The 24511-nt window shown below is 38.5% G+C and overlaps 1 protein-coding gene across 34 annotated transcripts in view; it reads left to right on the plus strand.

The window, feature by feature from the left end:
* Nucleotides 1-24511, plus strand: part of PTPRD (protein tyrosine phosphatase receptor type D) — a 1348190-nt gene that overhangs the window by 339978 nt on the left and 983701 nt on the right. For all 34 annotated transcript variants that reach the window (XM_075067326.1, XM_075067339.1, XM_075067332.1 and 31 more), the window contains exon 4: nucleotides 1781-1829. The gene's annotated coding sequence lies outside the window, so the exon portion shown is untranslated. The remainder of the gene's footprint in view (nucleotides 1-1780; nucleotides 1830-24511) is intronic.

A 24511-nucleotide genomic window follows, 5' to 3' on the forward strand; every position in this document is an offset into this window, starting at 1 on the left:
AGTTTCAGCCATTTCTGAAAACAGTTTTGGCTGAAATGCCCGTCCTCTTCCTCTCCCCCAAATCAGCTTGTGGCAGACCTCTGACATGGAACATTTCAGCCTAAATGATTACTGTTTGGCAAAGGTATAGCAACTGAAAACAGGGTCTTTTAGTGGGAACTATCAGGCAACTTTATCAATAGGCAGTGCTACCACCCTGCCTATAAATGTAGACCACAGCATTAACTACAGAATTACAAGTGGCACTTCAAAAGTGTCTGTGTGTGTTTGCATACACACACAGGGAATTTATTGATATGCACCTCTACCCCGACATAATGCAACCCGATATAACACGAATTTGGATATAACGTGGTAAAGCAGCGTTCTGGAGTAGGGCAATGGGCTGCACGCTCTGATGGTTCAAAGCAAGATTGATATAATACGGTTTCACCTATAACATGATAAGATTTTTTGGCTCCTGAGGACAGCGTTATATCGGGGTAGAGGTGTATAATAATTCATTATTCAGGCTTCAGTTCAGCAAGGTACTTAAAGAAGAACAAGGGAACTCTTCATGTGTTTGAAGTTATGCATAAGTTTAAGTACTTTGCTGAATCAGGGCCAGCGTTTTCATCTGTCTCTTCTACCTGTTATTACATAAAATTAATACGATGCTAAAGTAAATTTAGTATTGGTATATGGAGATATGCTTGAATAGTGTTTTTGGTTTATAGCATGTTCAGCTCCCTTTTGTGTTCTTAATCTGAAATGTAAGTACCAATATATAATAGTATGTTTAGACTTTGTGCATTTTCTAATATTTCTTTGCCAGACAATCCAAAGAATTTATTTTCATTAATGTTATAGTGGAAAAAAATGTTGGGAGACAAAAAGGTGGAAACTCATTTTATTGCAGAAAAATCACTATTTGATTTCCCTTATTAAACTAATGGGTAACTTCAAGCCTTGGTAACGGGATAACCATTGTTATATTACAGGTAACTTTAACAAATGTTAGCATTTCTAGAGAAATGCATCCAGTTCAATTAAATAAATGTTAATTCATTTGTGAATCAATTTTATTTGTTCATGAAAGTGATTTATACACTAAACTGATTTCTCTTCCTGGTCTTTATAGAAAACATTTTATTTGAGTCCCTCCACGTTTACAAACATCCACCTCCAGTCATTTATCTTGCTCTTCTACTCCTACTGCTCCTTTGTCAGCTGTTGCAGGGCATTCTGATTCCCTCCAACCACAAATGGTGTATCATCTATAATTAGCTCAGTTTTCTCTAGCCTTCAAACGAAAGCCTTGGAGCGTGGCCTGAACTGGTGTTGCCTGTTTTTTATATCTCACAGAGAAGTAATTAATTTGCTTACCCCCTGCAAAAAAGCCAGTGGTTTCTAGATAAACCTAGCCAAGAATATTGTTTGAACTACAGCAGTATATAACTTGAACACTTTTCTGCTTAGCTATCCTGGGAGTTCAGTGTTCACTGTGAAAATGCATAAACTCAATTGTAGGGAAGTTTGAAATTGAATTTGCCTCAGAACATTGAAAAAAGAATGATTACACTTAAATTTTAAAGGTTTTACTGAACTTCTTTTCTGATAAATAATGTTCCATTCAAAGTATGCTAGTCAAGGATTTAAGTCAATTGATTTTTCCATAGAGTATGCATGTATTAATTACCCATTGCATTGAACCATCATTTACCTGGTTTACAATATTTCTAATGTCTCACCAATTATTGTCAGTGCTGATAGAGTGATTTTCTTTCTTGTATTTTCCCAGGTCTCAGGGTGGAGAATTTTTGACTGAATTCAGAACCTGCAAGCTCAGGGTAAGAAGTGATTTTTGTTATTTCTTAAGCTTTAACTTGTATATTAATGTAAGAAATCACATTCCAGGATGGGGCTGCCGTACTCAGAGAATGAGAAGAAACAAGTCGGTGCTCAATTTATTGTTAAAGTCACCTGGTCTTTTTGGCAGATTGTTAGTATCTCACTGTTTAAACTGGCAATAATATGGTTCATTTTTCTCTCTGGAGTGGTTTGAAGAAGAATATATTTTGTAGTGAAGCTTTTACTCCTGTGAGGCTACATTCATGTAACCTGGCCACATTCCATTATGGAACTAATATTAATATAGTCATCAAATATTGGAGCCAATGTGATTTCAAAATGGATTAGATAAAAATAATTCAGAAGGTTTATAAAACAGACAGAAGTCCTGCAGATATAAATGGCAATTTTATACATTAAAATCTTTGTGGAAAAGCTTCTTTGATGAGAATGAATAGCGGCATCCAGCAATAGAAAGTAAAACTTGTTTTATTACCTGTCAAGCTTTATCAAAATGGGTTCCCTCACCAAATGTTTAATGTCACAGCTTCAGAGAACTGAGTCCAAGACAGGTACCTGTTACAATGAAAATAAAAATTACTGGCAACTTGCGGTGACTACAATTTGAGCTTTTTTTCTGTCTTGGGTAATACTCTATATTTCTTGGGAAAACTATAATACTAAACACATTTGGACCAAGTATATATATGGTTATCATGTAGTTGGTATCATTTAAGAGCATGTGAAATAAAAGCTGTTAAGAGTTAAAAGCTTAGCATTACCATGAAAATATTCTCTCATGTTTTAAAGTTGTTTCATAGTATTAAATATAATAAAGTCAAATGTTTGTTTATAACAAGATGATATGGTTAGCATTCAACTGGGAGCAAACTCATGAGGTAACCCCATTTGTATAACACAAAATAGCTGTCATAACCTGCATATTTGGGCAAAAGATAAAACTCCCTGAAGAGTGGAAACCCGAGAACAGACCTGTCAGTTCTATTTTGTGATTCTGTTGCTTCTGTGAAGGCAGCAGTTTAAAATGCAGCCCAGCATTTTACTCTTTGAATGCTAGATTTGTGGGATTTAGAAGGTAATAGCCCAGCAAACGTAGTGATAATTTTATTTTATCGCTTCTTTGTAATGAGCTACATCCTTTTAGCCCTAAGTTATATTTGTGTTTCAGAAGCTTTATCTGTGAAAACCTGAACTGAAATTTAGGTTTCTGTACTATAGACATACAAGATATCTAAGAAAATATTTATTTACTTCGTGGGCTAAGATGGATGGATATAATAAAAACAAACAACCCTGCATCCTTTATTGTCCATGAAAGTTCTCCTTCTGCATCAACTGTGGAGTAGAAGCTATTATTTCTAGATTACTGCATTGCATAACAATAGTTGAACAAAGTCTCCACTGCTGATCTGAAAGTGATTTATAGGTGTACAGTATAACTGTTTAACTGGTACTTTAATAGTAATCTGAATAAACCATTTGTACTTGTGTTTGTGCTCAGATTTACTCTTTGAATGCTAGATTTGTGGGATTTAGAAGGTAATAGCTCAGTGCTTTGTAGAATTATTTTAGAATTAGGGCTTGCAGGTCTTGGGTTGGTAGCAAATTTTAAGCATATTGATTTTTGCATAACAGTCTCTTTTATGTCTCTTAAGGACTGTTAATAAGTGGTTCAGACACAGCTGAGAACATTTAATGCACAGCCAGTTCTTAATGAACATACAGAGAAATGATTTGTAGGGCCTTCATACTATTATAAGGCCATTGTTTCATTAAATGTAAATACTGTACATAGTGGTTGGGTTCTCTCTTCCCCTGGACAGCTGTTGCTTTATATTGTTCTTTACACTAGTAATCCTTTATTAGGGAAGGAACATGGAAAACTAATGATGATCCATTTTGAGATTCCAGTGTTCCAACAGGTTTATAGTTATGAAAGTTCCATGTCTATTTAACAAATCTATTTTATTTCACCAATATGAATAGAGCCAAATATTTGGGCATGAGTAGTGTGAATAAGAAAAAATGAATATACGAACTAACTACTAAATAGCAGGGAATCATTTAAAAGTACAATTTCACAAAAATGAGAAATAAATACTTACCCATAGTTCCAAGAGGAATGCAGACAGTTCCTTCTGGTAGTAGAGCATGTTTTGTTAAATAAGTTTATAAAAAATTATTGGAACTATTTTTCTTTAAACACATTTTACATTCATTCTAGACAAAATAAAAATGGGGACAAGTTAGAAGTTCTAGCCACTGTGGATTTATTAGGGGGAGAACCTCATGTGCAACTACATCATGTTTCTAGGTGATTCAAAGTACAATGAAAAGATAAAGGATCTAATTCTTCCTTGATGAAACTCTATTGACTTCAAATGAATTAAATCAGGGACGAATTTATCCCCAGATAAACAGAGTTATAAATTTGTCAGGAAGTCTTTTGACACAGTTCTGCACAATTGCAACAGGGTAATATGAAAAGAAGGTCCAAGAGTCTTAGGCTATGTCTACATTACAAGATAGGTGTCTGATTCCCCTGCTTGTGTACATATACTCATGCTAGCTCTCGTGGACCAAACACAAGTACAGATAGCCGTGTAGCTGCAGTAGCATGGGTCGTGGCAGTGGAGGCAGAGCTAAGCTATGCTGAGTACATACCCTCCAGCTTCAAATGAAGCCATTACCCATGCCACACTGTCTACACTGCTATTTATACTCATGCCAGTTTGATGAGAGCGAGTATGTGTACCTAAGCAGGGGAATCACACTCCCGGCTTGTAGCATAAATGTAGCCTGAATCAGAACATAGGTTTGTGCAAAGATCTAGCTGCTGCCTTGAGGAACTCTGTCAAACCTGGTGGGGCAAGTTCTAATACTTCCTTACAGAAAACATAGTGTAGTATGACCTCACTTAACCCCAGTTCTTATTAAATAACCAGAAGAGTCAAATTAATCAAGCTTAATTCAGGCATGAAGTTTTTCTCTGAACTTGACCCACATCTATAGGTATGCATGTCACATGCACTGTCATGGAGATCTTGGAGCTGACTAGCTTTGTGACCTGTGCTTGCAGGAAAACAACCATATATTCTGGTCACCTAGGGCTGGCATCTATGCTGGAGATCTGGCATACCTGCTCACTTCCCAGAAATGTATAGACTTGAGTTCATTTTCTCCCTACATCTCAGAGCCTGGTATGCTGCTCTCGACTTACAAAATGCCTATTTCCATGTGGCAGTCTATCCTGGCCACAGGCTGTTCCTTAGATTCATTGTAGGAGATGACCATTACCAATTCACGATCCTGCCCTTCAGTAAAGAACCTCAGTGCTGATGACAGACTAGGTGCATGGTTGTCATGGCATCCTACCTCCACAAAAGAGACATCCACTTGTATCCTTACCTGGATGATTGGTTCATGGTCACTCCAGATCCCAAGAGCAGACTGCTGTCCATCAAACTGTGTCTGTTCAACATCCTGGGCCTGAAACTGAACAAAGAAAAGTCAACAATTATTCACCCTATAAGGAACAGGATTCATTGGGGGCAGTCCTGGATTCGACCTTTGCCACAGTATTTTGACCTCTTTCCAGATTTCAGATTTGACTGAGCCTCTATGTATCCCTCAAGACCACTGTGAGGAATTACCTCAGGATCTTAGGTCATATGGCTGCATGTACATATGTGAGCCACACACACCAGACTGAAACTCAGAGCATTACAGGCATACTCAAGTTGGTCTGTTGTCCTCAGATTTAGACAAGTTGCTACGCATCCCAGAAAGGGTGTTGTCATTTCTAACCCGGTGGATGAGCCAAGACAATAAGTGCAGAGAACTTCCCTTCTCTCTTCCTTGTCTACCTATCAGGGACCTAGCTCCTTCTTGGGATCTGAATTTAGTGTTGTCTGCTCTGAGGGATCTTCCTTTCAAGTCTTTACCATTATGCTTGCTCCCACACAGGTCAGTGAATATAGCTTCCTGCATCGCCATTGCCTCCACTAGCAGAGTGAGAGAACTGAATGCCTTGGTCACTTATCCACCATACAAAGTTTTCTACAAGAACAAAGTTCATTCCATTCACTAAGTTTTTCTCAAAAGTGGTATCTGATTTCCACCTGAATCAGTCTATATAGCTGCCAGTTTTCTTCCCAAAACTGCATAATCACAAAGATGAACTCTACTCCCTTCTCTCAACTTTTGTTGAGCTCTGGTTTTTTACCTGTATAAGACAAAGCCCTTTCAAATTTCTTTCCAGCTGTTTCTTACACAGAGTGCATGAGAGGTCATCCAATCACAACTCCAAGACTCTAGAAATGCAACACCAGCTGCATCACACCATGTTATGCTGCCAAAGAGGAAACACATCCTGACAAACTCACAGCATGGTCAACCAGAGCACATTCAGCCTCAGCAGCCCTTGTGGCACACATCCCAGTTATGGACATCTGTCGGGTGATGACACGATCTTCCATTCATACCCTTATCAGACCTTGTGTTCTCTGCTGCCTCAAGGGAAGATGCAAATGTAAGGAAAGTAGCCCTACAGTCCTCCTCATAATGAGACTCCAAGTCTCACCACATGGTATAAGAGCTTGTCACCTACAGAGTAATGGATATATGCAAGTACTCAAAGAAGGAAAAATATTTACTTGCCTTCTTGTAACTATTATTCTTTGAGATATGTTGGATGGGTCCATTACCTAATCCTTCCCTGATGCATCAGAGTTCACCATCAGCTTCTGGCGTGAAGGAGGGACAGGGCAGCTTCACCTGTGTATCCTCACTTTGAAGCACAAGGTGCTTGGGGGTGGGCAGGGCTGCCTCATGAGAAAACTCTCTGCAACCAGCACATGGGATGCACGTTTTCCTACAGTATAATGGACATATGCAACACATCTTGGAGAACAGCACTTATGAGAAGGTGAATCATCTTTTTTAAAAAAAAACACACCTCTGGCAAGGATCAGAAGTTTACTATTTGGGATGAACAGAGCAGTTAGTTTCCTAGTCCTTCCCAGACCCTAAGTAATCTATTTATCCTGTTGATTCAGGGCATAAATCAACAGTCTTTTGTCCTCACTGGGCTTGACTGTTTCTTTGCCCTCCCTGGCATCAACCAGTCATCCTATTTTCATTACTAGGGCAAACTAATCACTGATGACGTGTTGAGAAGGGGACCAGGGACAAGAGGGCTTCTATCCCTCCATACTATAATAGATGGCTGGGTTTTTATTCCCAGTTCCTCTCCCAGGAAACTGTTCTCTCTGAGTATACAATTCAACTGATCTCTAGGAACTATAAGTCACAGGAGGTTTTGTTACCATAGTCTAGGTGAAGCAGGAAAGAGGCCAGAGAAACTGTCAAGACAGATAGAGGATTCAGCCTAGCCACAACTACTGTATTGTGTGTTTAAACTGTGCAGTGACATAAAATATTTTTCCCTAATACTGAAGAGACTGTGTATCTTGCTCAAATAACTTGTGCTTTTTCATGATTTTAATGCTCTGAGTTTGCTGTGTAAAAGGGACATGGGACGACTGTAATAGGTTATTCTCTGGATTATGTAGTAAGTTGATGAGGAAAGGTTTCCGAACCTTAATTTTATGTAGTTTAAGAAGAAAAAGATGTTCAAAGGGAACAAATGTAATTGAATTATGAAAATCTTAAATGGAGGTAGATAATGTCAGATTAGTTCATTTGAGTACAGCACAGATGATAGGTTTGTGGCTCATTCAAAGAAATTTCAAGAAAATCAAATTTAAAATTGGCATAAAGAAGTACATTGTAAACGAAATAAGAAATAAATTATGGGACGGTCTAGTAGGCACCACTGTTGAAACAAAGGCAGTTATGTAATAACATATTACCCTGGGGAAACAGTATATTAAAAATAACAAAATTTGATATAAACTACATAGCCTTATCTTTATAATTTTACAAACTGTTATGCATTAACCATACCTATAATGATTTGTTTTAAGATTTGAGGCCAAGGGAATAATAGACTGAAAGGAGCTCTCCAATTTGTATCATTAGTGTTTGTGGGATAACTTAAAACTGAATGAAAATATATATCTATAATATGCACATATTAAATAATTGGAATATCACTTATTTAATTTGTATTTTGAAGATGAAAAATGTTATATATCTGATAAGCATCATTTAAGCAATAAGACATGATGGCATATGAGTTCTACTGGGATATGGGTACGTGTTAATTGAATTCTTCAAGAAGGGAGCTACTTACTGTTGAGAAACTTTCCTCCTGTTTCCTCTACTGATTGTTTTATGGAATATTTAGGAGTACCTAGTCTCAGCTCTTCCATCTTCTGTTTACACAAAGTGTGACCATTGCTTCCCCACCCCATTAGCTCCACTCCTTCCTGGAAAGGGTTTCTTGCAGAGAGTTGGGGGCTTCCTATTGGTAATTGGATAGCACCAGAGCATACAACACACCTTTTTACCTGGTGATGGTGGTGCTGCTGTATGCTGAATCATTCTAAAATCTCTTTCACGTTTCCTCTTGCATCATTTTCCAGAGCTGTGGTGCAAAGGATTGTGGACGAACCCTCAGACTGACTTATTCACCTTTTCTGCTTCACTGTTCTTCAAAGGGAGGGTTGATGGCAGCCTCATTCCCATCAAGAAGATCTGTGGAAGGAGTTATGTGACACAGCAGGTCTGAGACCGTTCCCCTTTACCTCCCACAAAAGACTAAAGATGGAGGAGTCAGAACTGGTGGATTTGTAGACCAGCAGCTGATTCCTCCTTAAAGACTTTGGAGATCTAAAAGGAGAGACTGAAGGGATGGGATTTCAGTGAAATGAGACAAACTCGGAAAATATTTGGTTAGCCTTTTGGGGTTTAATTTTAGGTTTCTAATGAAAATCCTAATTCTAGATTATGCTTGACTTCTCTTTCATTGGAAAAATTGCACAAAGCCTAAGGAGTAAATTGCTTGTGAAGTTAGGTATGTCCTCTGGCTCTTTAAATAGAGAGGTGGGAAATCACTAAGAGGAGCTGTTTGTATTAAGTCTGCACTTGCATTGAGCATTTTATGAAATTTTCTCATAGCTGGCTTTATACCGATGCCAACAATTATGGAAATGCTAGTGGAACAGAGTGCAGGAGTCAGTTAAATGATATATCAGGGAAACCATCTGCACCTAACTTTCACTAATGCTTACACCATTGCTAGCACAGGTGGAGGTGTATTGTTGCTAGGTCAACAATGGGAAAGTTTTGGAGAACATTCCTTGTAGACAAGGCGCTAGTCCTATAGAAGTGGTTGCTTCTATTCTCCAAACTGTTTTTATTTCTTTCAAGCTACTCTGAGCATTGCTTCAATTATTGGAAAGAAAGGATATGTCTGAGTAGGTTTAGTCTTGTGCCAACGTAAAGCAAGTAAGTGGAACTACGGGGTCACTTCTGGGGTCCCATCAATTGCTAGCAATTCACCAGTCTCATCTCCTAGTTCCTCTGCTAGAGGACACAGACACCTCCCAACAGCAGCACTGAGGCTATTGAAGAAATAGTGCACACTTAGGGACCTTGTGCTACGTTAGGGCCTTGCAAATAGCTAGGCTAGCGCTGATTTGTTGGATGATTTCCCAGCATAGTTAATGATGTTATTTAGAATAAATCAATCAAAAGGAGTACTCTAAATGAGGAAAAGTAACCAGCACCTTCCTACTATTAGTGAAACTGTTCTGAGTCAATAAAGCCATGGGCAGCAGCTTTTCTTTGTCCAAACAGCTCTTTTTCTGCTTTCAAAATGTTGCTCGTGTCTCTGTGTGATGCTGCACTCCTGGTGGGGACTGATACTCCTCCTTTGTTTTTTATTAGAAAGCATTCTGAACCAGCTCCTCTAATCTCATATGAAAGTTAATAGCTCTTTTCGATATCCCAAATAATGAAAAAAAAATTTGTAGCAAGAGATGGAATTAGGGAACTAGGATGCTGGATAATAGTGGGAAAAAATGTTGTTGTGAAGCGGGTACCTGTTAGTGGCTGTCTAAAGGAAGGCATATAATTGTGATACTTACTAACTTAAGAGGAGGCACAATTTCAGTCTTGGAAAGCATTAATTGGCAAATCATAGAGATACTCGAATGTATCATACTGGGATGTCTGATATTTAGTCAGCTGTAATATTGAATTAAAACTTGGGGGAGGATTATTTTCATCTATATTTTTCTCCTTTTAAAAAAATTTATAAAATATTAAAAAGGAAGGTTTGAAATATACAGCTTGGACAGTATATAACACAAATTCCACCTTACCTCACCCCTGTGGGCTCAGTATTACAGCTGAAAAGATATCTGATGATATTGGTATATCTATATATTTAACATCCAGACTCTACTGTTGGTGGCTATAACGTAGTATTGTTTTTGGAAACATTTGTACCTATATGAAATATATATTTAAATTATGACAAAACTGTACAAATAAACTTGCTTGATCTTTATGGATTCTCACTATTTTTATGTTTTCAGCCCCTACAAGAAAAAAAATATTTATGCACATACACATCTAGGTATTTATATCTTTCCAATGAACCAACTCATATTTCCTTAAAAACACCATGAAAGTGTTTAGCTAGTTGTTCTTTTAAGGTACATTTCAAGCACGACAAGTAAAATATTATAGAAAAAGCTTAGAAAGCGAAATATATTTTCTTGCTAGTACGTTCACCAGCATGAACTACTATGTGACTACAAATTTTTCGGGTCGCACAACCTTTTACTTACATTGTGGTATGTAAATTAAACTTGAAATCAAATAGCTAGGGGGAGGATTTTTTCCTCTTGTGGTGCTCCCATATTGAAGAAAAAGGTATTTACTTTTATTAAAAATCATGCAGCATGTTGTTTCAGTCTACAGGATATTTATCTCTGACAGATTAAAATATATCATATAAAAATATTCCTTTTACATTTACGTATCAAACAAAACCCTATGTTTTTCCAAGTTTAATTTATGATTAAAGAGTAACATGAATGGAAAATAACTGCATCGTTTAGTATGTCTGTGAAACAGAAAAATACTTGTATACTGAGGGTAACTATTTCTGTTGACTATGTATATCCTACTGTATGTTCAGATTTAGTTAGATTGAGGCCCTATGATGAATTAAATAGAATAATCAGAATAAAACCAGTTTTCTTGCCAATTATTTCCCACAGTTGCTATCTCATGGTTAACAATGCCAATATCTCGTCTGCACCACGTGTTGTCTAGTCTTGCTCTGAAAAGAATGATGCAGGACAGTTAAAACCAGCAGCAGCCCTGGGGGCAATGTTTGGACTAGCACTCCCATTATCATTACCATGTGGTTACAACAGTCTGAAAATATTGATAAATAGCCTAAGTGTCCACCAAGGATAAATTATCGTTAGAATGATGCTCTATAATCTTGATGATATTCTATCTTTTGTACCTGTAGGAATGTCATTGCATCTCTTGGGAGTCTGATTATTTCTAAGGTTAAAATGAATTCTAAAAGGCAAGGCAACAGGCATATTTTGTACTTGGATGGAGTTAAAGGCACAAAGAATGCGATTTTACACATGCTATTGTTCTGTATTAGGAGCCTTAGGTGTTTACACTTATGGTTCTGCTCTATCACATAAAACAGCAATTTAATTGTCTCGAACTAGCAATAATTGCATTTTACAACCAAACTATAGAGCTTGCTGCAGACCTGGAGACAGGGCTAACATGTCCTGTTACAAGTTCTAGTGGACAAGGGTCTGTTAGAAACTATATGCTAAAATCAATCAAGAAGACGACAAAGACATAATACTTCCAAGTAGGTGGTAATTTTGTGTTCATTTTCTCCAGTTGTATCATTCAGTGGTGACAGAGAAGCTTTTCCTGATGCACAAAAATCACTAGTAATGGTCATGCTAGTAGCTACCAGTGCCAATGGATTATTTGCAATTGTTCTCAGACTGATTTTTCTGACAAGTCTTTGACCTTCCTCAGCAATTCACAGTCATCCTACTAAATACAATCAATGTTAGTTGCTTTCAAGTTATAGGAAGGGGGGGGGGGTGGAGAAATTCTATTAAGCAATTACTTTATATTCAAAGGCCATGTAAATATCTGCTTATCATAAGCCTGGGGTGACTCACATTTACAAAGGATGTGGAATTGGAAATGTAAATTATACGTTAAAGGTAAAATTATTTCTTTCATCCAGACTCCAATGTTCTTATTAAATATCTGGAACATAAGTTATTTAAAATGCAGCTTAGCAAAAAGTTTTCCATTTGCTTATGCGTAGATCTGCTAACTCCCTACAGAAAAGAGTTGCCCCTGAAGACCAAAAGGCTATTGTAATAACATGCTATTAAGATACAGGGAAAAATTCATGCCTCTTGTAGCACCGATCAAGTAAATGACAGAATTACACCAAGAATAAATTTGATATATTTTTCATATTGGAACTAACAATTTCTTTTCTATTTAAAATTCTCTTGAAACTATTTTACAGTTTTTAAAATAGTTGCAAAATATTCTTTTAGGGGCTGATCTGAAGCCCAATGAGGTCAATGAAAAGACCCCCCCATTGATTTTAATGTGCTTTATATCAGACCTTTATTCCATACAGCAGTTCTAATATAGGGCCTGATCCAAACACGTCAAAGTCTGGGGGTCAGACCCATATACTTTATAGAGCTGGTGTTTTTTAGTTAATTTATCCAAAACCTAGAAGATCATAAAATCAAAACAGGACAATTGTGAAAATGTTTCTCTTATACCTCAGTATGTTTGTAACATTCATTTATAGCACTCACAAGCAAGGATGTAAGAAAATCACAGGCTGCAATTTTGGTGTGGAAACTACAACTTTTAACACACCACAACTTTTTATAGTTGCTACAAATTTGACTGGTGTTGCAACTGTGTGTGCTAGGTCACCACAGTGCTCTCACTCAAATTGGATCCTGGGCACCTCTCCATTGTGACAGAGTGGCAGCTGGGCCAAATTTGAATGAGAGGTGGTGCGGCCTGGCACATGGGGTCGTAACAGCACTGAAATGTGGCCTAGCTGCCCCTGCCTCATGCTTGCCTTTGGGAGCCAACCAGGCCACGCTCTCTCTTCTGTGTTGCTACCCTGCTTTGGAAGGTGGGCTGCATGCCTTGGAGGAAGATGTTGGAGGTCGTGTGTGGCTGCATGCCCATAATTGGTGCTCCTTGTGGGAGTACCTGGGGTGTGGAGGGATGTCATCATTCCTTAGGAAACAGGTTGAGGGGAAGCATGAAATGAAACTAGACTCCCAGGGGTGTGTCCGCCTAGTACTTTGTTGACATGCTGAGGTGTGACATCTGTTCCTAATTTTTTATCTATGTGTTTTGGCTTTTTATGGTGCTTGTACTGACTACACTAAAACATAGCTTTAACAAATGGTAGCTTTTGAACCAAAAACATATCCAACATTTTTACAGCTTTACTCATAGGTTTACTCATTGCTTAAGATATTACGAATTGGTGGTAAACAATTGCCTCTTTCTCCTTCTGTATTTTACTTTTTCATTGCTTTCTATATAAAAATGTAGAAATTGCTAATAAAGACTAACCGGTTTTTCTTGGAGGGAAAAATGTCTTAATTGGATTTAAGTTTATTAGACTCTGGGTGGCAGTAATATTTTTTTTTAAAGTACAGAGAAATTGGATTACTGATCTAAACAAGTATTTAGGCTATTATTGGCTACCAGTTGAATGCTTTGATGGATAAAGTACTAGCTTTTCATCTACTTCCAACTTAAGGTCCTAAATGAAATAATTTTTTTCTCAGAAGTTAACACCATAAAAGAACCACATGTAGCTGAACACACTTGGATGTCTTTTGAGAGGTCTGTTCAAAGTCAGTACTGTAAACACTCTGATTAATTCTGTTTTCCCACAATAGGAGGGTACACAAGGGTTAGATTCAGTCATGAGTGGTAAACCTTCAAGAACCTTGGTAAACATCTAACTTTGGGTTTGTCTGTGTGAAAATAACAGGACAAATTTAAGTATGTTGTAATATTTTATAAACTTTCCCCAATAATTGAAGTGCATTAACAGTAATATTTATAACTGAGCCAAACTGGTTATCTGGATGCATTCTAAGTTTTAAATGGAAAAACAAATGTAGAACATTTTTGAAATAAACTAAACAGATTTTGTTGGGGGGGGGAGGAGCTAGAGATTGAATTTCAATGAGCAATATTTGTCCTGTGGTAGAGATGGATGATCTGTTATTTAAGGTAGACAGTTGGAATTCAAAATATGTCATGGGTTCTATTCCTAGTTTTGTCTCTGACTCGCTGTCCCCTTGGAAAAGTCATTTCATTTTTCTATGCCTCAGTTTTCCTTTGCAAAATATGGATATCACTGTACTTCAGGGATGTTGCATGATCTAACTAAATGATTTGAAATTTTCAGCTGCTATGGAAGATTCAAGCTCTGAGGCAGCTGTTTGTGGCCAGATTGTCCTTGGGCCCTGTCCTGGGTGAACAAATGTTACAGGGATGGTGCCTTCCCCATTAAGACAAGTCCATTTGAGAGCAGAAATTGCTCCTTCTTTCTGCCCCTGCCATGGGAGGGAACGGTGTGGTGTACTGGAAAGTGTTAACTTGTGATCTACCACTTTAAATTCTCAGAGGTTTCCTAGTCATGCTTGCAGGCAGGAGGCTCTGTAAGGAAGCTTGTGATCAGAGTCAGTTTGCAGATAGCCAGCTTCAAGTAATGTATGATGAGTTGTGCCTTTCTATTTTAGGGAGCAACCTGCTTTCTGTGTTTCTGTTTTGGGGTTCCTGTGTGCTATCCTTCTCAGTTCTAAAAATAAATAAATAAATGTAGTGTTACATTGCAGCCTTCCAGCAAGAGTATTTTAAGGTTTTATCTGACTTCTCTGTGTATATGCCATGAACATAAAAAAAAAAAAAGTCTAGAAAAGAGGTGAGACCATTTGCTAGGATGAGGCAGCTCACACACTACCTTGTGTCTATGGAGAACAGGGAGAGATTGTGCATAATTTCTTCTGTTCTTCCTCAGACTGAAGAATGTGACTAAACACCACAATTTAGTATGTTGTTTTTTTTCCCATAAGCTTCCTGTGAGGTCAGTTGGAGTCATCAAAGTCAATAGGAGGTGCTTTGAATTATGTCATATAGGCTTATATAAGTAGAGATGCAAAACAACAACCGAGTGATAAATGAGTCCTGAAAAGAGGATTGTAGAATCACCTAAATTCAGAACTAGCTTAATATATTTTCAAAGTGCAAAGAAGTTATAGTCATTCTCTGAACACAGCTACATTTTCATTAAGACTGGGCAAAGTGTATCGAGTGAAGCCTGAAACCACCTGAAGCTCACTTAGAGCTTGTCTTCAGTACGGCAGTAAGTTGACCTAAGTTATGCTACTCCAGCTATGTGAATAACTTAGCAGGAGTCGACGTAGCTTAGGTCAACTTATTCTTGGGCCTACACCACGCTGGGCTGATGAGAGAAACTCTCCCATCAACTTACTTTATGTTTCTCATTCTGGTGGAGTACTGGAGTTGACAGGAGAGCGACCTGCAGTTGACATAGCAGGTCTTCACTAGACCTACTAAATCAACCCCCAGTAGATCGATCGTCACAGTGTTGATCCATGGAAAGTGTAGACATACCCTCAGAGAGCTGGAGTACAGGGATCAACTAGAGAGTGCTCCGCCGTTGATTTAGCAGGACTTCACAAGATCCGTTAAATCGATCCTTGCTGCATTGATTACAGCAGCATTGATCTCCCCGTAGTGGAGACCAGCCCTTAGTTTCTTCTTTATAAACTAAGCTGAGGTTCATCCAAGCCATTTTATGTAGAAATCATGTAGAACTCAGTAACTTTTATTTAAATTTACTTTGAGATTTTGGGCTTAAACATAGAACTAAAAGTATTAGAGGTGATGGGGAAACCCTCACAGTTAAAACTAGAAGAAAATGTTTCCATGGACCCCTGAAAATAGAAACCAGATGGTTTGCACAGCTCTTGTTTCTATGCTTTTTTAATAGAGGAGCCCTGTTAGAGAGAATCTCTCTCTATTTTTCTCTATCTTATTCATATTTGCAACTAGGTAAATTATCAAGTGAGGACAGATAGTAATACATGCACACAGACAATTTGGAAACATAGTGCATGCATGTGCTTTATTTTTAAAGTGTATTTTTTTTCCTCCTCTTGACATGTCAGGAGCAAGTAATTTAGATACTAAGACTTTTCCATTTGTCTGGCTGTAATCTTATCAGCCCTTATCAAAGTTTGTATCTAGACTGAAACTTGCTATTTATTCGATAGACTATGGATATACTGGCAGATCAAGATTAGACTTTTGTCAATTTGTCTTGTTGATAATGAGGAGTTGGGGGGAGAAGCAGTAAATTGTGTTGAGAAAGGAGCTTTAAAGCATATTTAAGCCCGTAAAAGCCTTTCAACTGAATGTAGGCAATTCTGGCAGTAATAAAATGGATGAGATTTCATTGTGTGGCTGAGCAGAATTCAGCACCCAATATGTCAGCTTTACACGACAGATTATTAATACACTGTCACTGTTATCAGAGGATTCCAATCTGTGGTGACTGCCATTTCTGAACCTGAAACTAGATTCTTTTAAAGTATTTTTGCTTTCTGAACCAGTTCCTTCCATTCAGTACAAATTATTTTCTGTGATACAGAGAACAGCAAGCACAGTTTTTGTGCCATATGATTGATGACCTTCATTTCATTACATTAACATACTTCTGAACACCAGTAGAGTATGAACTGAGAGACAAATCAACTTTGTTATATTGAGGGACAAGATAGGTATTTCAGGAGACAGACATTTCTAGGTACAGAGGAATCCCAAAAATTCATAGGACAATTCCAATGGTTGTTTAATTCACAGTGCTTAGCCTAAACAGATCCTTGCTATATTCAGTACAAGGGGACATGCTTTTTCATAATTTGAAGCAAATTCCGCTTGCCTCAAAAAACACTTCATAATCAGTTACTTGATCACGCTGACATTCCCACAGACCTGATTGTATGAAACAGACCTCATCACGTTTGCATTATTTGTTGAGGATTGGTGTAAATCTCAGACCTGGGACCAACAGTAGTATAATACAAGAAAAGGTGGATTTAATTTATATATAATATTTGTAATAATGGCTGGAAGTCTTTTTGGGTGCATATTTTTACATTTGAGAAAGGTTCTTACTTTCTCTCTTTTTTTTTTTTTTTTTTCTCTCAAACGGAGAGCCATATTTCGTGGCAGACCCATAGCTTTATGGCATAGGCAGCACCCATCCTAGAATGAGCACTGGGGGAGAGAGTGACTCGAAGGCAGTGGCACAGTCTTTCCTACATCTTGTCCCTCAAGTTTTAATAGCTAGTTACTTTGGAGAGCATCTGAAATTTTAATAAAAGAAAGAGGTCAAAATAACAAAAGTTTAACCATTATTTTTTCTTGTTTTCGGTCTTGTACTTAGAAATTTTTGGCTGAATATCATGGTACTGTGGATCATCAGTACCCAGAAAAATAGTGCAGAAATTGGGCTTGCTTTTGGCTTAATTGGCTTGTGAGTTGGCTTGTAGCTTCTTGTAGCTTGTTGGGTTTTTTTGTTTTGATTGGCTCCCGTCAAGGGGGGCAAGAAGAAGTGCGGAGGGGGGGAAGAGAGGGAGAAGCGGTCCCAGACTGCACGCCAGGGAGCTGTAGTCACATAGAGTGTTGAGGTTCTTAGGGATTGACTTGTTTTGGCCTTGTTTTGAAATGGGATTAGCTTGATTTTTGGCTTATTGTGAAAGTCGGAGTGCTTATTTACTGTGTGAAAGTTGGCAACTGTGGTCATCAGCTAAAAAAAACTTGGCCATTTATTGGACATTATTAGTGCCTCTATTCCTTCATCTGTGCACTGAGAATGTGTATATACTTCATATCTCATTCACAAGGACAACTTGCATCAACTCCACTGTGTCATAAATGTATAAGGAGAAGGGATGCTGCAGTTTTCTCCTGATCCCTTTTTGGAAAGTTTCAGGGTTTAAAAATATTAGACTTTTGCTTTGATTGACCTCACTAGCAACTATCCCTGCGGGGATTTGGCCCCTGGGAAGGGTAGCAATGTTTTCTGGGGGCTTTTCTGGGAAGATCCATGGCACTATGAGACTCTAGTAGAACCAAGAACTCTGCTAATAGAGGCTTCCTTAGGGCTGAACTAAAACAGTGCATCCTTTAGGTAATCTGTCTATATCCCTCACTAATCAGGATGGGCCACTTTTAGGTTTGCATACTGGCCCCTTATGGAGCAAGAATTGCCAGCAGCTGGCAGCACTGCAACGATTTCCCCTCCTTTTAGGGTTGTTTTATCACCCCGGGGGAATAGAGCCTGGATTTCCATAGTCAGAATCCCAGAGTGAATACAGGCCCAAACATGGAATTTTCAGTAGAACAGTAAAAATTAGACTACAGTACCCTCATAGGAATGTTCTATAGACTTTAATGAGCAGGTCTGAAAACGCTATATAATTCTGATGCAGGAAGATAATTCTCTCTCAAATTCTTCCATATGATTTTAAAATTGTTTAGATAGGATTTCATTCACTGTTAAATTTTCTAAATTCTTAGAGTAAGTTTTGTTAACCCCTGTTTAATGTTTGTGAAGCTCCTTCTGTTATTCCAATTAAATTCTTTAGAAGTTCTCCGTAATCTTGCATCTACCTCCAGTTCCACATGTATCTGCATACATGATTTGTTCCTGGAAAGCTGTTGATTGGAAAATAAAAAGCATTTTACTCAGTTCATATGGCTGCATCTCACTCTGGATTCAGCAAGTGTGTACCTTCGGTGCTGTTTGTGCTGACCCGTGCCTAGATAATTTAGGCACACAATGTATATTTCTACATTTTTCAAGCACCAACACCACTTTGTTTTAGTTGTATTCTTTTTGTTTTGTTGGCTGGCTTAATGTTACAACTACAGAATTTTATAGTATTAGAAGAATCTTCCCCATTGACTGGGGGAGGGAGAGGAAGGTGTTTCCTCCAGACATAATGAAATACACTTTATTGTCTACACCAAACTAGTACCCTGGTATGTGTCATGTTGAAATTAATCTCAGTCATTTACTTTGGTGATACACACAAGGAATGAAATAAAACTTGCTAAAATTTAACAAGTTTGCCTAATTTTTGTTGTTGTTTTTTTTTTAAAACAAATCTAGTCATAATGTTGAATGTACTTTTCTCTTTTGTGGTGCCATCTGTGACTATTTGGTGGCTCTGTGCAACTTATGAATTCTGATTGATATTACAAGGTTATGATGAAGTGTTACTGTGAAAACTCTAGTATTACGAATGCCTCTCTGAATGTGTATCCACCATGTCTCACCAACCTGAAAATTGTTTTCCTCAGACTGGGGACAGTGGGAAAGTACTTAACTTCAATGACAGAAAAAAAATACAGTGCTGTAACCACATGAAGGTTATGTGAAACAGTAGCTGCATCCTGAGGAAAAAGATACTTCCTCCTCCTGAGGGGAAGAATTTTTGGAACAGCAAAAAGTTACCAAGAGACAGACCAAAGAAAGACAGGTTTTGGGAGGGGTGAATATACACTAGAAAAAGAGAGACAGGAATAGAAGCCCTAGTAAGGAGAAAGGAAGGTCACTCCAAGCTAGGGAAGGAAACCCCACAAGGGGGAATCCACTCAACATGTAACAACCTCAAGGACTGCCCAAAGAAAGGTGAGCTATTGAGGGGCATTGTGTGTGGGATATGTTCTATATGATCTGTACTGTCTGTGCTTCATATGATTTAGCAGAAGAGCCATGTATTAGACTTGTGCAAACTTTCTTGGCTGTCTTATATGCTTCACAACTACCATGAGCCTTAGAAGAACTGTAAATGAGAAGCTTAGTACCTTTTGGGTGGAGTTCTGGGAGATGGTGTGTTTAAGTATGGGAGAAGCTGAAGAGCGATCATTGTGCCCAGGGGCTAGGGAACTGGATAACAGGTTCCAGTTCTCAGAAGGGGATGTCAGATATGCCTGTGCCCTGAGAGTGTGCCTGAAGACCCCAAGTTCAGGGACATGTCTGGCCTCTGTTCAGATTCTAGGAGGATTAAATCATCCTGGGGATTCAGAGACCATCCCAGAGGCTTGAATTCTGGTCACAAGAGACTGGTGCATGGCTGAAAGGGGCTGTTTGACCAAAGTTGTGGTGCCATCTCATAGTCCTCATTGTGGATTCAAAAACAATGAAATACAGACACCCTAATAAGATTAAATGCAGAGGGTTCAATTTTATTTATAACTAATAAACGTGGGTAAATTACCCCAGATTATCTGAAGGTTGTTTCAGTGCAGATGTTACCTAGAAGTAATGGTCCATATAAACTATAAATCTGAGGGAGAAGGCCATGGCTTGTGTCCACCACCATGACCATGGGATCATGACTTTGACATAGGTATATCCCCTAACAATTCTATGTGAGAGCTCAGAACCAGTGTCCACTGGATTTTATGGCATTTAGCTGGATCTTCCTGACTACAAAACATTAGATCCTGTCAAAGTTGTGATGGGGGGAGGGAGGTTTGAAAGGTGGGTCGTGAATCAGGAAAGCCTACACACCAGAGATTATGCTGGGGAGCAGGTATGGAAACATGTGGATCTCAACTGCTGGCTGAGATTCCTCCTCTCCCAGACCATTCTAGCTAGCAGAGTACGCATTTGTCCAGGATTCCCCTTCTTATTGTGTTTAAACAAGTAGAGTATTCATCTCTTTAGCTAGTTCTGAGGCTATTAGTAATAAAATATTTAAATCAAATATATCAGTGCAACTTAAGACAAATATTTAATCAATATTACCTAAGGTATTTCTAAATCACCTTTGCCCATGCCATCACAAGATAGAGGACTGTTGTCACCCACATTACATCCATATGGCACACATCCTTCCCCTGTATACTTGGGCACATTTCTTTCCACCTCCCTTGATTTGTTTGCATTGTCATTGGACCACTATCACTTTCTCTGTTTCCTGCCAACAAAGACTAAGACTTATTTGAGGGAAAAGATTAAGATATCTAAATCAGGTCATACCTTATCCTCTGTCCCTTTTCAACCCAAGCAATTTGCTGTCTAGTTGGGGGAACAGACAGATTGTAATAATAACTTTGAGTTACTTAAGTGACCTGGGTTATTAGTATTACTGCTATCAGGCAATCCTCTTTTTCTCATCAACAAACTGACACCAATGTGATGTCGTGATGAGTGAAGTAGAAATAGCGAACTAGTTAGACTATATATGGTCTCCTTTCCCTTAGCTTATTTTCAGGCTGGCAAGGTTAAGCAAATAGAAATGAATGCCAGATATACAATATAGAGCTGTATGACTGTTCAGATCCATCTGTACTATATTATCTATGCCAGTTGCTGTACTGAGGATGGATTTGGAAGGGGATCCATTGGAGAGTCCACAGCATAAAACAATTTTTATTAACTAGCCCATCAACAAGTTTAGGCTTGAAAATAGATGAATTCTAACCATCAGAGGCGTGAAATTCTAGAAGAACCTTCCAAGAGAAACTGAGGGGGTTTGGTGGGGAGAAGGGGGCAAAAAAACCTAACAGTTCTCGAGACTGATCTTGATGAGTTTATGGAGGGTACGTATGATGAGACTGCTTACAATAGCATGCAGCCGATCTGTGACTGCTAGCAGCAAACGTCTTCAGTGGCTGGTGATGGGACACTACATGGGGAGGGCTCTGAGTTACTATAGAGAATGCTTTCCCAGGTGTCTGGCTGTTGGGTCTTGCCCACATGCTCAGGGTCTAACTTGTTGCCATATTTGGGGTTGGGAAGGAATCTTCCCCTGGGTCAGATTGGCAGAGACCCTGGAGTTTTTTCACCTTCCTCTGCAGCATAGGACATGAGTCGTTTGCAGGTTTAAACCAGTGTAAGTGGTAGATTCTCTGTAACTTGAAGTCTGTAAACCATGATTTGAGGACTTTAGCAACTCAGCCAGATGCTAGAGGTCTATTACAGGAATGGGCAGATGAAGTTCTGCGGCCTGCAATGTGCAGGAGGTCAAACTAGATGATCATGATACTCCATCCTGACCAAGTGTGTATGAGCTTTACAGTACTGTTTAACTTGAGTAACAGATCTGCCACAATACTGCAGTTATATATCAGGGGAATTACAAAGTAGCATAACTGGTAGAGTAGTGGGAGCCTGAGCACCATTTCTGTGAAGACAAACATTTTGCTCAGGAGCAGTCAGGTGTAAAGAAGGTTTGGGGGCAGTGGGACATATAACAGCAGCTAGGTGTTCAATGCTCACTTTATCGTAGATTAGGTGGTCAGTGCCCAAAAGATCAAATCATCACAGCATATATGGAATTCTTCCAGACTACCATCTCTTTTCTGAAACATTCACATCAGAAAACATTGGTTGATGAAGACAATTGGATATTCTTATTGCTAAGTGTTCTAGGCAAGGCAGCAGTCCACATCTACTTCCTTTTCAGTTCCCATATGTATGTCAAGTAAACATGGTGAAACAACAGCAGTGTTTCTTATTTTTCTTTGAATTAAAGAGTAAGGCTGTCACCATTGCATTCTGGAAGGAAATCTGTGTTACTGTACAGAGATAGTTCAGAAAACAAACAGACAAAGAGCAGCAGCAAAAGAAAATGATACTGTGGTTCTTTGGCATATCTGAATGGTATTAAATGTATGGATAGTATGTGTATTTATCATACTTTAGCCCAAAGTGAGGCAGCAGTATGCAGGCAATTTTGGACTATACTTTTACCACTGAAAGGTTATCATTAGTGAAGATGCACATTAGTCAGACCCATTTGTAAATTCAGAATGTAGAAGTGGGACATAAGCCAGCCTTATCAAAACATAAAAAAGGCTTTGTTCTCTGTATTCCCCAATATCCACTGTAATGTGGTGTTGCTTGTATGTAGCCTAAATGAGTGAATGTCTGAGACTAAAGCATCTTTCAGGAAATGGAAAATCTCTCACAGTGTACAGAGACATGGGCAGCTCTCAACAGTCGGAGGAATCCTGCTTGCTGCTATATGTGTTGTAATTCAACCTTGTTTCGTTTTATATAAGATTTGCCAAATTATCCAACTCTCAGTCTAATTTACAATTAACATAATGTTGAAATGAGAAAGCAGTGACATGAACTAGTGGACAATGCTTCCCTTGCTGAGAGCTTTGGATAACCCCAGATATCCCATTTTGATACTTGCTGGGAATGCAGAGCTTGGATGGTGAACATGTTAACTAATTTATTTTTAAATGTATTTAACAAAATAAATGGCCTTTCCCTGCAGTTCTCTCTCAGTTCCAAGTCCTGCATTCCTGTGCCCCTCCTGACCCTCAACACTGCATGTGCCCTGAGAGCTGCTATAGATAGGGCATGTTCAAAGCGATTCCATTAAAGGGAAAATTCATGGTGCAGTTAGTCGGCATTGTTTTCTTCTGTGTTCTCCTTTTATCTTCCTCCCTTCTGTTTCTGAGGGGGCTTTCTTCATTCCATGCAGTGCTGCTGAATGTTAATGAGATGCATCGTAGTCAACAACTTCTTGAGTACCACACATTCTTTCAAATAGGAGGTTGCATCTGGCTGTTCAGTTTTTCAAGGATGGTGCCTAACCAATACTTAGTCAAGATAAATATTAAACAAAAGAAACTCCACTTGAAAGATTTAACCCTTTGAAATGTTGTTTGACTTTCACTATGATTTCTTATCATGACCATACTTTTAAAATAGCTACTAGCGTGCTCTAGAAAGCAATTGACTATAGTCAGAGAAAAAAGAACGTCAAAAGCAGTCATTTGTCACAGTGTACTAGTAAATAAATACTGGTTCTCTGTAACGGCTGGGCAGGAGGCTACATTAGTCATTATCCATTAGTTACATATTCATCCATACAACTTACAGTTCTTTGGGTGCTTTGTGGTCTGTATTAAAAGGAGCCCAATCCCCTGTTGGCACAATAATGCACACAAAGTCTAATTTTATTTTCTGTATTAGTGCAGTTACTAGAAACTTACCCCCACCCCCATCTAGTTACCTAGAAAATTAACAAAAGTAAAACATTTCAATATCTTACAAGAAAGCTCTAGGAGAAAGTCAGGCCAAAATTTCTATTGCTCCCTGAAGCCTTCAAAATGTCACAAAAACCTAGATTACAGCATTGCAGTTTTTTGCACCAAGGTCACTCAATAGTGGTTTTTTTGGTTGTTTGTTTGAATTTCATATAGTCATGTCTGTCACATTTTCTTCCTGCATCTGTGTTTCTTTACACATCACCTGATTCTCCGATTCTCCATTTCCCTTCATCTTGTCCAGTCCCTTACACCAGCATAAAGTGTATGCAAACTGAATGTAAAACACTCTTGGATCAGAATAGTAGAGTTCTGTACCCACTTGGCACTGTGGTAAATGCCTACAGGAGATGCAGGGCAGTGGAGAGTTAGTCCCCAAGGGTTAAATTCTGCCATCTTACTCATGATGATTATTACATTACGCAACAAGTAGCATCAGTATTACTAGCTCTCAAAAACAATATGGGAATACTTCTTAAATTATAACCTCATCAATTATCTTTTATTT

The sequence above is a fragment of the Chelonoidis abingdonii genome, chromosome 6 (genome assembly GCF_003597395.2).
Source record: "Chelonoidis abingdonii isolate Lonesome George chromosome 6, CheloAbing_2.0, whole genome shotgun sequence".
Classification (NCBI taxonomy): domain Eukaryota; kingdom Metazoa; phylum Chordata; order Testudines; family Testudinidae; genus Chelonoidis; species Chelonoidis abingdonii.